We start from the raw sequence: 12,762 nt of genomic DNA, 5'->3' as shown, positions 1-12,762 counted from the left end.
GCATCTTGGTGGGGTGGGAAGCTGCTTTTCCCTGACAGGCAGGAGCAGACGTGACAAATCTCCCAGAAGCCCTGTTTCTGGGTCTATTTAAACTTCAAAGGGAAAGGGGGTCAGCCTGCCTATGAGTTTGGGGCAATCTGGGCTGCCCTACAACAGGTGAGCTGAGTGTGAGAGTTGAAGTTCCTGCTATATAGGGCTTCCCTGGTGGCTCAGCAGTAAAGAATCTACCTGCAGTGCAGGAGACCTGGGTTCAATCCCTGGGTGGGGAAGATCCCCTGGAGAAGGAAAAGGCTGCCCACTCCAGTATTCTTGCCTGGAGAATCCCATGGGCAGAGGAGCCTGGCGGGCTACAATTCAGGGAGTCATAAAGAGTTGGACACGACTGAGTGATTAATACATACAGACAAATCTTCTCTCTGGGTAAGTCATATCATTGTGTTTCTCATCAAGTTCCAACATTTTAGAAATTTCATAAAATTTGTGTGAAACACAAAACTGCCCAGGAAGACCCTAGTCCTGCTGGGGGAAGGAGCATGTTTAAAAGCTGTGACATAGTAAGCAGGAGCGGAGGTCTTTAGGCATGTTCAGTTTGGGCCTTAAGAAGAGACCTTAAAGTTATTAGTATAAAATTAGCAACAAGGCTTCAGGCTTCCCAGGTGGCACTAGTGGTAAAGAACCCAGCTGCCAATGCAGGAGATACGAGAGACGTGGGTTTGATCCCTGGGTCGGGAAGATCCCCTGCAGGAGGCAAAGGCAGCCCATTCCAGTGTTCTTGCCTGGAGAACCCTATGGACAGAGGAGCCTAGCGGGCTACAATCCATGGGGTCACAAAGAGTCAGATAATGCATGAAGTGACTTAGCACAGCTTGGCCACAAGGCTTTACAGGGACCTTTCCTGAGAAGATGCTGATGCTGGGATTTGCTCCTGTGTTTCCCGGGGGGCTTCGCTGGGCCCCTCTCAGAGCTTCCAATTCAAGTAGGTCTGGGGTGGGGCTGAGGAAGTTCATTTCTTTTTTTTTTTTTTTTTATTTTGTTTTATTTTTAAACAGGAAGTTCATTTCTGATGAGTTCCCTTTATGATGCAAATGTTCCTGGTCTCCTCTTGGAGAGGATTCCCACTTTGACAATTACTGGCTTTTACAACCAGGGAGTGTGTCTCTTTGACAAAAAGAACGCAGAATTGTTCTTCACATTTTTACAAAATCTATTTGCTTTTCCACATTTTACAGAGAAACACCACAAGGATCCCTCCCGGGCTCTTGGAAGGGCGGCAGGAAGTGAGGGACACTGAGGTGCCAGTTGCCCTGGGGGAGTCAGGCCACCGCAGGGGGTGCCTGCTCTACTAATCCGCAGAGAAAGAGGAGATCGGGTCAATTCTCTTCAAAACACAACGCTTTCCTTCGCCTAGAACACCAGAAATGGTTGCTTTCTATTGTTAACACAGGGAGATGGCACAACACATACAAGCCATCGCTGGAGCGCGGAGCCCAGCAGTGGCTGGGGCCTGGAGCCGAGCATCTTGGGGGCACTAAGCTAAGCCGTGGCTGTGGCACTGAGCTAAGGAGCTCAGATATTCTCCGCACCATGGACTCTGAACTTGGTCAATCATGAAACTCTCTGGGCGTCCTTCTCTTCCGTCTCTACAATGGAGGTGACCACGGTACTTCCTTCCCAGCAGGGTTTTGAGGAGTCAGCTCCCAGTAAGGGCTGGCCGCTATTAATACTAGCAGAAGAAGCGGCAGTGTCATATGGCTTACAGAACTGAGTCCAGAGGCTGAGTGCTTGAGTTCAGATCCTGGCTCTCCAGCTTGACCGCTGTGCAAGTGTAGACAAATGAAGCAACCTCTCTGGGCCTTGTCTCCTCATCTATAAAGCAGGAATAGCATCTCCCTTAGAGTTCTTTGAGGGTGATATGAAGAATGTACAGAAACATGCACAGTGCCAGTGCATAGTAATGCTGGCTGCTGCTGTCGTGGTTGCTATGATTTTCTCATTTAAGGACCTTATATTAATCCTCACTGGTTCAGGAAGGACAGAGGAAGCCCCCTGACTCCTCCCGTTGTCCATTGCAGAGCACATGGGAAGGAGTCCATAAAGTTCTTTCAAATCAAAAACAGCACTGAATTGAATCCCTTTGTCCCACAATATCAATCATCAGAATTTGTGATTCATTTTGACATGAATTAATGAAAGTAATTTTATGAAAATCAAAGTCCAACTGGCCTGTTCGTGCTTTCTATTGCTTTTCACTTAAATTGTATCCACACATTAGAGTTGGGTGAGGGGGTGTCAGCCAAATTTGCCTTTTAGGTTGAGCAATGAATTGATCTACCCATGACTATTGACTTGATGATTTAATGAATTTTTTTATGTGGCTGATCTTGAATGCATAGATCATTAAAACTAGCAAGGAGAAAGGGAGACGACAGTTTTAGAGGTGGTTGTCATTTCATCAGCCACCAGCCAAGTGGCTGCAGATATGTTGAGACCACCTAACAACTGGCTAGCAATTGTCAATGATCCTATTAGAGGCCATCTGTAAAAGGAATTCAACTACAAAATGTAGAATGTCAAAAGATAGCACAGAACCCTGGCCAAAAAGGGTCATCAGGGGCACCCCTTTGATAAGAGGCTCCTTCTGCCCCATGCCCCAACTTTCTTTCCCTACTTAATTTCCTCTAAGATCAACTATTCAGAGGTCACCAGTGAAATCTTCAGTCAACCAAGAACTTCAGTCTGTTAGATGCTATAAAATATCATTTATGCAGAAAAGAAGCAAAAAACATGATGAATCTCTCTAAAAGATTTCAAAATTCAAGTCCATTCATTCAAAAGCATGTGTAATAATTCTAATGGGCCATAAATGAATCCAACACCAGGATGGAAAGTACTTCATTCAGCACATTTGTGATCATGTGCATTGCAAACTGCTTTAAGACCTGTGTTCCCCATCGTGCAAGGCACACAGCATGTGTCCAGTTAAATCTGGCCAAATTTAAATATGCTGGTACCACTTCAGGTACCACAGACTAGAATTATATGGTCACTAACACTTCTCACTAAGGAAGATATGATACCTGGCATGTGTCTCTTACATAAACATGTCCTGTCTTCACAAGGAGACTGGGAATACCTCCCAGAAAGGGACTACCTAGGAATTAGCACTGTGTCCGGCGGGCATCGTCACATCAACAGCCCTACAGGGTGGACATAGTTCATCATGCTCCGCTCATTCTCCCTCTAATCCATACCCATCCCACAGGAACAAAGTATCATGGCAGCACCGTATGGAGCCTGCTTTCTGCTGGGAATCTTCAGGAAGGTATTCTAAAGAGCAGATCTTAAAACTAGCCCTTGAAGCATGAATAGGATTGAGGTGGTGGTAAAATAGAAGGAAGACTATTCCAAGCAGAGTGAACACCATGAACAAAAATTAGTTTGAATATCAGGCACAAAAGTGCAAATCAGGGTGTATCTGTTGCTGTTCAGTCACTCAGTCAGGTCCAACCCCATGGCCTGCAGCACTCCAGGCTTCCCTGTCCATCACCACCTCCCAGAATTTGCTCAAACTCATGTCCGTTGAGTCAGTGATGCCATCCAACCATCTCACCCTCTGTTGTCCCCTTCTCCCTCTGCCTTCAATCTTTCCCAGCATCAGTGTCTTTTCCAATGAATTAGCTCTTCACATCAGGTGGCCAAAGTATTGGAGCTTCAGCTTCAGCATCAGTCTTCCCAATGAATATTCAGTGTTGATTTTCTTTAGGATTGACTGGTTTGATCTTCCTGTAGTCCAAGGGACTCTCAAGAGTCTTCTCCAAAACCATAGTTCAAAAACATCAATTCTTCAGCACTCAACCTTCTTTATGGTCCTACTCTAACATCCATACAGGATATATACCCCAAACAATTAAAAACAGGGATGCAAAAAGATTATTTTTCTTCCATGTTCATGGCAAAGTTAATCACAATTGCCAAAAGGTGGAAATTGACAGACAAATGGATAAAAAAAAAAATGCAGTCTATACATACAACACAATACTATTCAACCTTAAAAAGGAAGGCGTTCTGACACATATTATTACATGGATGAATCTTGTGGATATTATGCTGTCTGAAACGAGCCTATCACGAAAGGACAGCTATTGTATAGCTCTGCTCATACACTAATACGACAGTATTAGACATATGACCACACCTACAGTAATCAGATTCAGAAACAGAAAGCCGAATGGGGCTTGCCAGGGCTGGGGGAGCAGGGAAATGGAGAATTATTGTTTAGTACTTACTGAATTTCAGTTTTGTAAGAGGTGAAGCATTCTGGAGGCAAATAATGGTGATGGTTGCCCAACAACATGGATTACTTAATACCACTGAATTATACACTTAAAAATGATGAAGATGGTAAATTTTATGTTCTATGCACTTGACCACAATAAAAATAATTTTTAAAGTACAAACCAAAAACCATCACAACTACGCTCTGAATTCAAACATTAACTTTTAACTACTTAGGCATTTACACTCTCAAAAATATTGGACATTATATTTGCATCGTGCAAATTTGAAATATTAATGTGGCATTAATTTGACATATCAAATTTGGGAAATATGAATCTCCCCTAAAATTTGGTACATAATCAAGAACCATATAATTTTAGGGTTCAAGCACCATATGAGCTGCAAACTCCTGGTAGCATTGACAGACAAACAAAAATTCCCATCATCTTTGTTAATAGCTTCTCAATTGTACAGCACATGCCTTTAGCGAACATTGAATTGTTATTTTTAAATACACGGTCATAAATTTTAAATTTTTCTTATGTTATTTCCTTGAAATTCAAGCTCTTACATGGTAGTACCAGCACTAATTCTGAAAAAAAAATGAAAATAAATAAATTTGGAAAAGAAGTTAGAAGTGGCACCATCTTAAGAATCAAGTGAATCATTTATCAATGATTTCTCTATCTTTTTAGGCTAATATATATATATATATATATATATATATTTGTAAATTGTAAGCCCTATCCCCTTCAATTTGTGTGTTCTGAGAACACATCCCCATGACTCTAAATTATTTTGGAAATAAGTGTCTATACAAAATGCTTATTTACAGGAAATGCAACTACCTTGTGTTATGAAAGTCCAGTTTCCCTTTAGAAGTGTTACCACTGGACGCTCAGACAATGTCTCGAGTCTGCTGGTCTGCAGTCCTCCTTTACTATTACAGTGACTACAACAGTCTCATCACCACGCTAAGTGTCTGCAGAGCCTCCTCATCCCAGGCATGGAGCCCATTTGCTCAAAGATGAATATGTCGCTGAGAAGCAGGTCCAGGGTGGGCTCCTGCTGCCTCCCAAGCACCCAGCCTGGGGAGCCTTCCGCTGGACGGGGATGTGTGGGTGGCTGGAGGCTGCCCCCAGAGGCTGAGAAACCACCTCCACTCCCACACAGATTTACCTCCTGAAACCGGTCTTGAAAAATGGTTGTAGTATTGAGCCTTGGGTCACTGAAAGCTTCCAGAGGTGTCAGAGTCATTCAGTCATTGGCCCACTGGAGAATGGAATAACTTCATCCTGCAAGTATACATTGTCCCAGAAGAAGATATGAATATGAGAACAAATGGGTACAAAAGATGGACTATTCCAAGACACACGTGTCTATCAAATAAAGAGGAGAAAACCGAGGGCTGGAAAAATATTATCAAACATACTGGAGCCATATAAAACATGATGCTTCTTATCAAATACACATTTTTGCTCTTCGAACCTTTCCAGCAGGGACACAGTCTGTCTCGATGCCTGCGCCAAGGTCGGTCTGTGAAAACAGGGTTGTGAATAACAGAGGGAAGTTTCCTGCCACTCTCCCAATCCTGGAAGGAGACCAAGAGCAATGTGAGGAAGAGGGCATCCACCGAGGCTGTCAGGAGCGCTGTGGCCTCAGAGGCCAGCTCCGTGGCCCGTTTTCACAGTATTACTTGACCACATTTGCCAGAACAAACAAGAAATTTGAGCTCGGAAGGTGACTTCCCATTTCAGCCAGCGTCTTCTGGGGGTGACAGATGCACGGGCAGCTGCAGAGGACCTCTGAAGAGGAGGGGCTCCTAGCATCCTTGTGGAAAGACTTCCCCAAGTCAGTGCTCAAAGGTTTATCCCCAGAACACACACACACAATCTTCCCAGAAAGAATAGGATGGCAAGAATTAGATGGAATAAAATTATAATGCTAGAAGAAGCATCCCTGCCAATAACAAAGACGCGTCTGGAAGTCAGGCCAAAGAATTTGCTCCGATTACTGCCTCCTGCAGAGGTTTTGGTGGGAGATGAAAACCTCTGGCTTTCCATTTGTCTCCAGACTGTAACGGATGTAAAGAGGGAAAAGAAATGTGCTGTGTTCCTAACTCAGTTCTTCTCGGGTTTTATGTTTAATGCCAGTACTCCTTTTCTATCTTCCAGCCACACAAAATGGTACTTATTAATGAGCTCTCAAATTACATAAAGAGAGATCCAAAGAGTAGAAACTAAACCGTCCAAGGCAAGCCTGTGGCATTGTGGCTTTGAGTACAGAATGGCATCTGTCTGCAAGCGAGGAGGGCCTGCTTGCTGCAGCCATGGAAACCATAGCCAGGGGAGAGGGAGAAGATGCCAGAATAAGCAGGTAAGGTGATGCGGAAAAGGAAAATTCCTCAGAAAGAAGATACTCAGCATCCCTGAACACACACCCTTCCCTGGTACCCTAAACCATGCAACTCTCATCTCCCAGTTATAATGCTGAGTTATAAAATCTTAGCTTCCCACATTAACAAATGTGTTTCTCTTTGTACATGTATATGTCTATGTATATATATATTAGCTTAATAAATAAAAATAAATAATTTTGCAACATGTAGAAGTCCTGGGCCTTCAATCCATTATGCTGATCCTCTGAGCATCCTCCTCCTTTCCAGATGGTACCAATTAAGAGCAAGACCCTCATCCTAACAGATGTTAAGCAAATAAACCCAATCTTAGGCTTTAATGAACAAAACCAGACACATTTACTATACCCAAGAGAAGCAAAAATAAATATAATGTATACAGTGGGCCACTTGGGTTAACTTGCAGCTGACTGGGGCTTTGACCTGTGGCTATGATTAGTTTCAACTTTTCCCACGTATTTGTAATTAGCACACGAAAGGCTGAGACACCATGGAACACAATCCTATCCTTGGAATCCTTCCACTCCCTTTATTTTTCCTTCATGTTGTTTGGAGAGGCAATTTCCATCTCTAAAATACTTTGCTTCCACTGGAATAGGAAACATTACTTTTTAAGATTCTAATCAATAATGATCAGCAACTAAGTGTGCAGCTTGTTCTTTGTCAAGAAAATGTGTCACTTTTCGGGCCCCTCTGGGCTCTCCATGAGTAGATGAGTACAGCTTACATGCAGGTTGTGTCTCAAAGGGCTACATTTAGGATGACTGTGCACAATGGAGACACACCTCCGGCCTTCGAACCATCTCCCGGGGCCCCTCTGAGCCCTTACATTTTCCTGAACAACAGGTGGCAGTAAAAACACACTCTGCAGGAGCTAATTAAGGTTTTCTATTTCAGAGGAGGTTGCACAAATGCTGCTTGAAAGAAAGGATTGGGTAGTTTTAAAAAAAACACACACACAACCTGATTCAAGTTTCTCTGCACACGCTCTTCTGTTTCTGCATATGTTGCACCTAGATATTCTATCCCCACCAGCTCCTTGTCTTATTTAAAGAACTCACCTTGCGGTAAAAATAGTTTCCTTATTGTGGAGACCTCAGCATTGGCAAACAACAGACCTCTAACCACTGACTCCCCCGACACACACAAGCATGCACACAGATGCGCACACACACATTAACGCCTAACACATCTAAGAGAGCTTGAGCTTGTCAAAAGCACAGATTCCAAAGCAGCAAAGCCAAGGGTGGCTTTGTGAGAAAGCTGCCATATTATGGGAACATTTGGTTTCTGAACTGCCTTAAAATGGTGACCTTTTTTCTATTGCCAAATAAACATTCTGCAAGCTGCACTGGTGTGGAACAAAAGTATTATCTGATAGTTGATCATGTGGATCAAAGAATTGTCTCTTAGATCCTTTCCTCATTTTTGACCAGAAAAAGGCATTTATTTGAATTCTGAGCAGAAACCAGTCCACTTCACTTTTAATGTACATTTCACTTTTAAAAAATATATATTTTTAAGAGTACACAGCACACAGCTCTCCTCTGAAAAGAGAGAGAGACAGACTTAATAAAACACCAAGTCCCAGGGAATCTACATGACTAATTTTGTATTAAAAAATACTGAAGACGTCTGTTCCAGTGGGAACTGTCCCCAACTATTAGTAATTGCAAACATTAGTCATGAAGACATGGAAAATACAATCTGTAGCTCATCTAGTACATTTTGCCCAAAAATAAAATCTATGGAACGTGGTATCACCCACTTTGCTGCAGTGTGCCACCCAATAATGCAGTCCAATTTTGTAGGCAAATATGCTGTGTTTTACTGATTCACCAAGTTCTCTGGGCAGCTCTTTGTGAGCAGCACCCTCTACACTAAGCAGGACCACATGGCCAGCCTTCTTTTTCCTCTGTCTATTCTATGTAGCCTGAAATCACAGAGATAAGCTCTGCTTTTATCACTATGGATTCAAAGGAAATAAAGCCTCCCTCTGGTGCCTCAGACAGTAAAGAATCTGCTTGCAATGCAAGAGACCGGGGTTCAATCCCTGAGTCGGGAAGATCCCCTGGAGAAGGGAATGATAACCCACTGCAATATTCTTGCCTGAAGAATCCCATGGACAGAGGAGCCTGTTGGGCTACAGTTCATGGGGTCACAAAGAGTCAGACATGACTGAGCAACTAACAAAAATGAAAGAAAAGAAGACCTTTAAGAGTGATAGGGGACATGTACATAATCAGCAATGAAGTTTGTTATTTCACACTTTTGTGTCTCAGTTGCCAGAAAGTAGAGCGGATCTTTCCTCATGGGTTGATGTGAAATCTCCCAAGCTCACAGAGAATGAACATGTTTAAAGTTTTCCCAACATTCGTCTGACTTGGTCTTGCCAAGTGGAAAGTAATTGTCCTTAGAGCCAATTTCTCCGGCCGTGTTCACATTCCATGCATGCGCCAAGCCAGAAATGAGGCCCTTTTAAGTCTTCCCTCCGCCTCCCCAGTATGTCTATCCACAAAATGACCCATGATCCCTTCCCCAACTCTCTAAATATAGTACTTGAGGAAGTAACTCCTATTCATCCTTCTAGATTTACTAAGGCGTCAGTTCCTCCCCCAAATTGGCTCTCCCTTCCTGCACCTAAATCAAATCCTGCTTCTGAGGATTTCCATAATCCACAGTGCTCATCTCTATCACAGCAAAGTCACAATTTATGTAATGGTCTAGTTACATGCCTGTCTTCTGTAAGAAATTGTGAGCTCCTTGAAGAACATAACTGTATCATTTTTCTTTCTCTCCTCCATGTGCCCAAACCAGGTGTTTGGCAGATGGATGGAGGGATGGCTGTGTGGGTAGAGGGACTGTTAGGAGCATCCCAGCAAGAGGGCCCCGGTTTCCCCTGTCCTGCAGACTTGCCAAGGACATCCATCCACATCACAGCTGTCATGAGGACGTTCTTTTCAGCCACATTGCTTGGACGATTCTTAAGAACAAATTATTTTTTTTAAAGCAAATTTAATTTACATTCAAAGACAGTCTCTGAACACTAACCCTTGAAGGAAGTCTCTAGGAAACAGCTCTAAATCATGAAAGACTTGTCTCTGAAGCTGGACCACATTTAAATTCCAAATCAAACAGCCTGCTCTTCTGCCCCCATTTCTTTATGTCGCCAACAAATGTAGCTCTACTGTCGTCTCAAAAGCCTGGTTTGAATTCTTACAGGTGAAATGTGCCTGCCTAAGCAATTAGAGGCACTTGATCTACTGAGATTAATGGCCTCTTTTGGGACCTGGAATAATTTAAATCCCAAAAGAAGGAGGCCAAAACATTCACCAGCAGAAACCCTTCATCCCTCACCATACACTTAAAATGCCAGCAGTCAGTTCCGGTGGGTGCCTTACACACGATCCAAATAGAGTTGCAGATAAAATACAGGATCCTCAGATACATTAGTCTCAGATAAATAATAAATAGTTTTTGTAAGTATGACCCATTCAACATTTGAGATGCACTCACACTAAAAAAAATTATTCATTGCTTATCTAAAACTCAAATGTCACTGGATGCCCTGCATTTTTGTGCACTAAATCTACGGTCCTAGCTCAAAGCTGCAGCGTCAGGTGTCTCATCGGAAATTTCTTTATCACCGAGAGTTAAAAGAAAAGTTCTGGCATCTGACTTGGTCTTGCCATGTGGAAAATAATTGTCCTTAGTGCTCTGTCCACACTGACCATCCCTGAGGGAGGCTGCAACCCTCTCTGCCTTCCTAGCATCGTTCCAAAGCCAGCTTGAGCTCATGAAATTGGAATGCATTTGCTGATGTAAGTCACCCTAAATTCTCCCCAAACTATCATCTGAGAATCACTAAAAATGAAAATCCCAACAACAATCCTGTGCATAGCCATGCAAATAGAAAAACTTCAGGGAAATATGCAGAACCTTTTCTTATAATCATTTTAGGTTTTGTGACCACAGTTCCTGCAATCACACGACAGTTCCTAGACACTCTTTATGCCTATTATCTTCTCTGGCTCCCAGTACAAATGTGCAGGGTCTGGACTAGGAGAAGGCGAAGAAGGCGTGCAGGGTGCATGGGTTACAGAAGGCACAGAGTCTCAGGGCAGGTGCGGAGCCAGCACTGGAGAGGGAAGCCTCTAATTTCATGCCCTGGGAGCCTCACTTTCCTCTCCTTAATCCTGACCCTGCAAATACAGGTTATTGCTCTTCAATCTGAATGATTTTGGAGACAAAAGAAAAAAATAATTTCTACTACCAGCATCAGAGCTATCTCTCAGTTCAGTTCAGTTTAGTCGCTCAGTCGTGTCCGACTCTTTGCGACCCCACGAATCACAGCACGCCGGGCCTCCCTGTCCATCACCAACTCCTGGAGTTCACTCAGACTCACATCCATCGAGTCAGTGATGCCATCCAGCCATCTCATCCTCTGTCGTCCCCTTCTCCTCCTGCCCCCAATCCCTCCAAGCATCAGGGTCTTCTCCAATGAGTCAACTCTTTGCATGAGGTGACCAAAGTATTGGAGTTTCAGCTTCAGCATCAGTCCTTCCAATGAACACCCAGGGCTGATCTCCTTTAGCATGGACTGGTTGGATCTCCTTGCAGTCCAAGGGACTCTCAAGAGTCTTCTCCAACACCACAGTTCAAAAGCATCAATTTTTCAGCACTCAGCTTTCTTCACAGTCCAACTCATACATGACCACTGGAAAAACCATAGCCTTGACTAGACGGACCTTTGTTGGCAAAGTAATGTCTCTGCTTTTCAATATGCTATCTAGGTTGGTCATAACTTTCCTTCCAAAGAGTAAGCATCTTTTAATTTTATCGCCACAATCACCATCTGCAGTGATTTTGGAGCCCAAAAAAATAAAGTCTGACACTGTTTCCACTGTTTCCCCGTCTATTTCCCATGAAGTGATGGGACCAGGTGCCATGATCTTAGTTTTCTGAATGTTGAGCTTTAAGCCAAATTTTTCACTCTCCTCTTTTACTTTCATCAAGAGGCTTTTTAGTTCCTCTTCACTTTCTGCCATAGGGGTGGTGTCATCTGCATATCTGAGGTTATTGATATTTCTCCTGGCAATCTTGATTCCAGCTTGTGCTTCTTCCAGCCCAGCATTAGCCATGATGTACTCTGCATATAAGTTAAATAAACAGGGTGACAGTATACAGCCTTGACGTACTCCTTTTCCTATTTGGAACCAGTCTGTTGTTCCCTGTCCAGTTCTAACTGTTGCTTCCTGACCTGTATATAGGTTTCTCAAGAGGCAGGTCAGGTGGTCTGGTATTCCCATCTCTTTCAGAATTTCCACAGTTTATTAGGTGGGAACAATTCCAATATGTGAAGAAGGGGTTTGCAATCTTTAGCAAACACATTAAATAGCTCTTCAAGGACAGAGAAATATAGTAACCAGCATGAAGTCCTCCACACGAAGTCCCTGTCTAAATCACCTCCTGGAACACAGTAGCATATGGGTTCATGGCCTGGGGTTGTGGGAACAAAGCAGTGCAGATCCGGGGGCTTAAGCAATAGGAATCTGTCACACAACTTCTGACGCCGGAAGTCTGAGAACAAGATGTCTGCAGGTTGGCTTCTCCTAAGGGCTGTGAGGGGCAATCTTTGCCGGTCTCTGTCCTGGCTTCTGATGGCTCGCTGACCACCTTTAGCACCGTGCCTTGTTGAAACATCATCCAACCTCTGCCTTCATCATCGCGTGACCCTCTCCCTGTGTGCATGTCTATCTGCAACTCCCCTGTTTTCATGACACCAGTTATATTGGGTTAAGATCCACCCTCATGACCTCATTTTAACCTGTACGTGTGTGCTCAGTGTTTCGGTCATGTCCGACTCTTTGGGACCCTGTAGACTGATTTCTCAGTCAAGAATACTGGAGTAGATTGCCATTTCCTCCTTCAGGGGATCTTCCTGACCCAGGGGTCAAACCTATGTCTCCAGTGTCTCTTGCACTGGCGGACAGATTCTTTGCCACAAGCACCGCCTCTGAGTTTCCTTTCTAAGGACCCTACCCCAAATAAGGTCACATTCTGAGGTC

This window comes from Bos indicus, chromosome 21 (genome assembly GCF_029378745.1).
Source record: "Bos indicus isolate NIAB-ARS_2022 breed Sahiwal x Tharparkar chromosome 21, NIAB-ARS_B.indTharparkar_mat_pri_1.0, whole genome shotgun sequence".
Lineage (NCBI taxonomy): Eukaryota > Metazoa > Chordata > Mammalia > Artiodactyla > Bovidae > Bos > Bos indicus.
Note: the sequence above shows the minus strand (reverse complement) of the source record.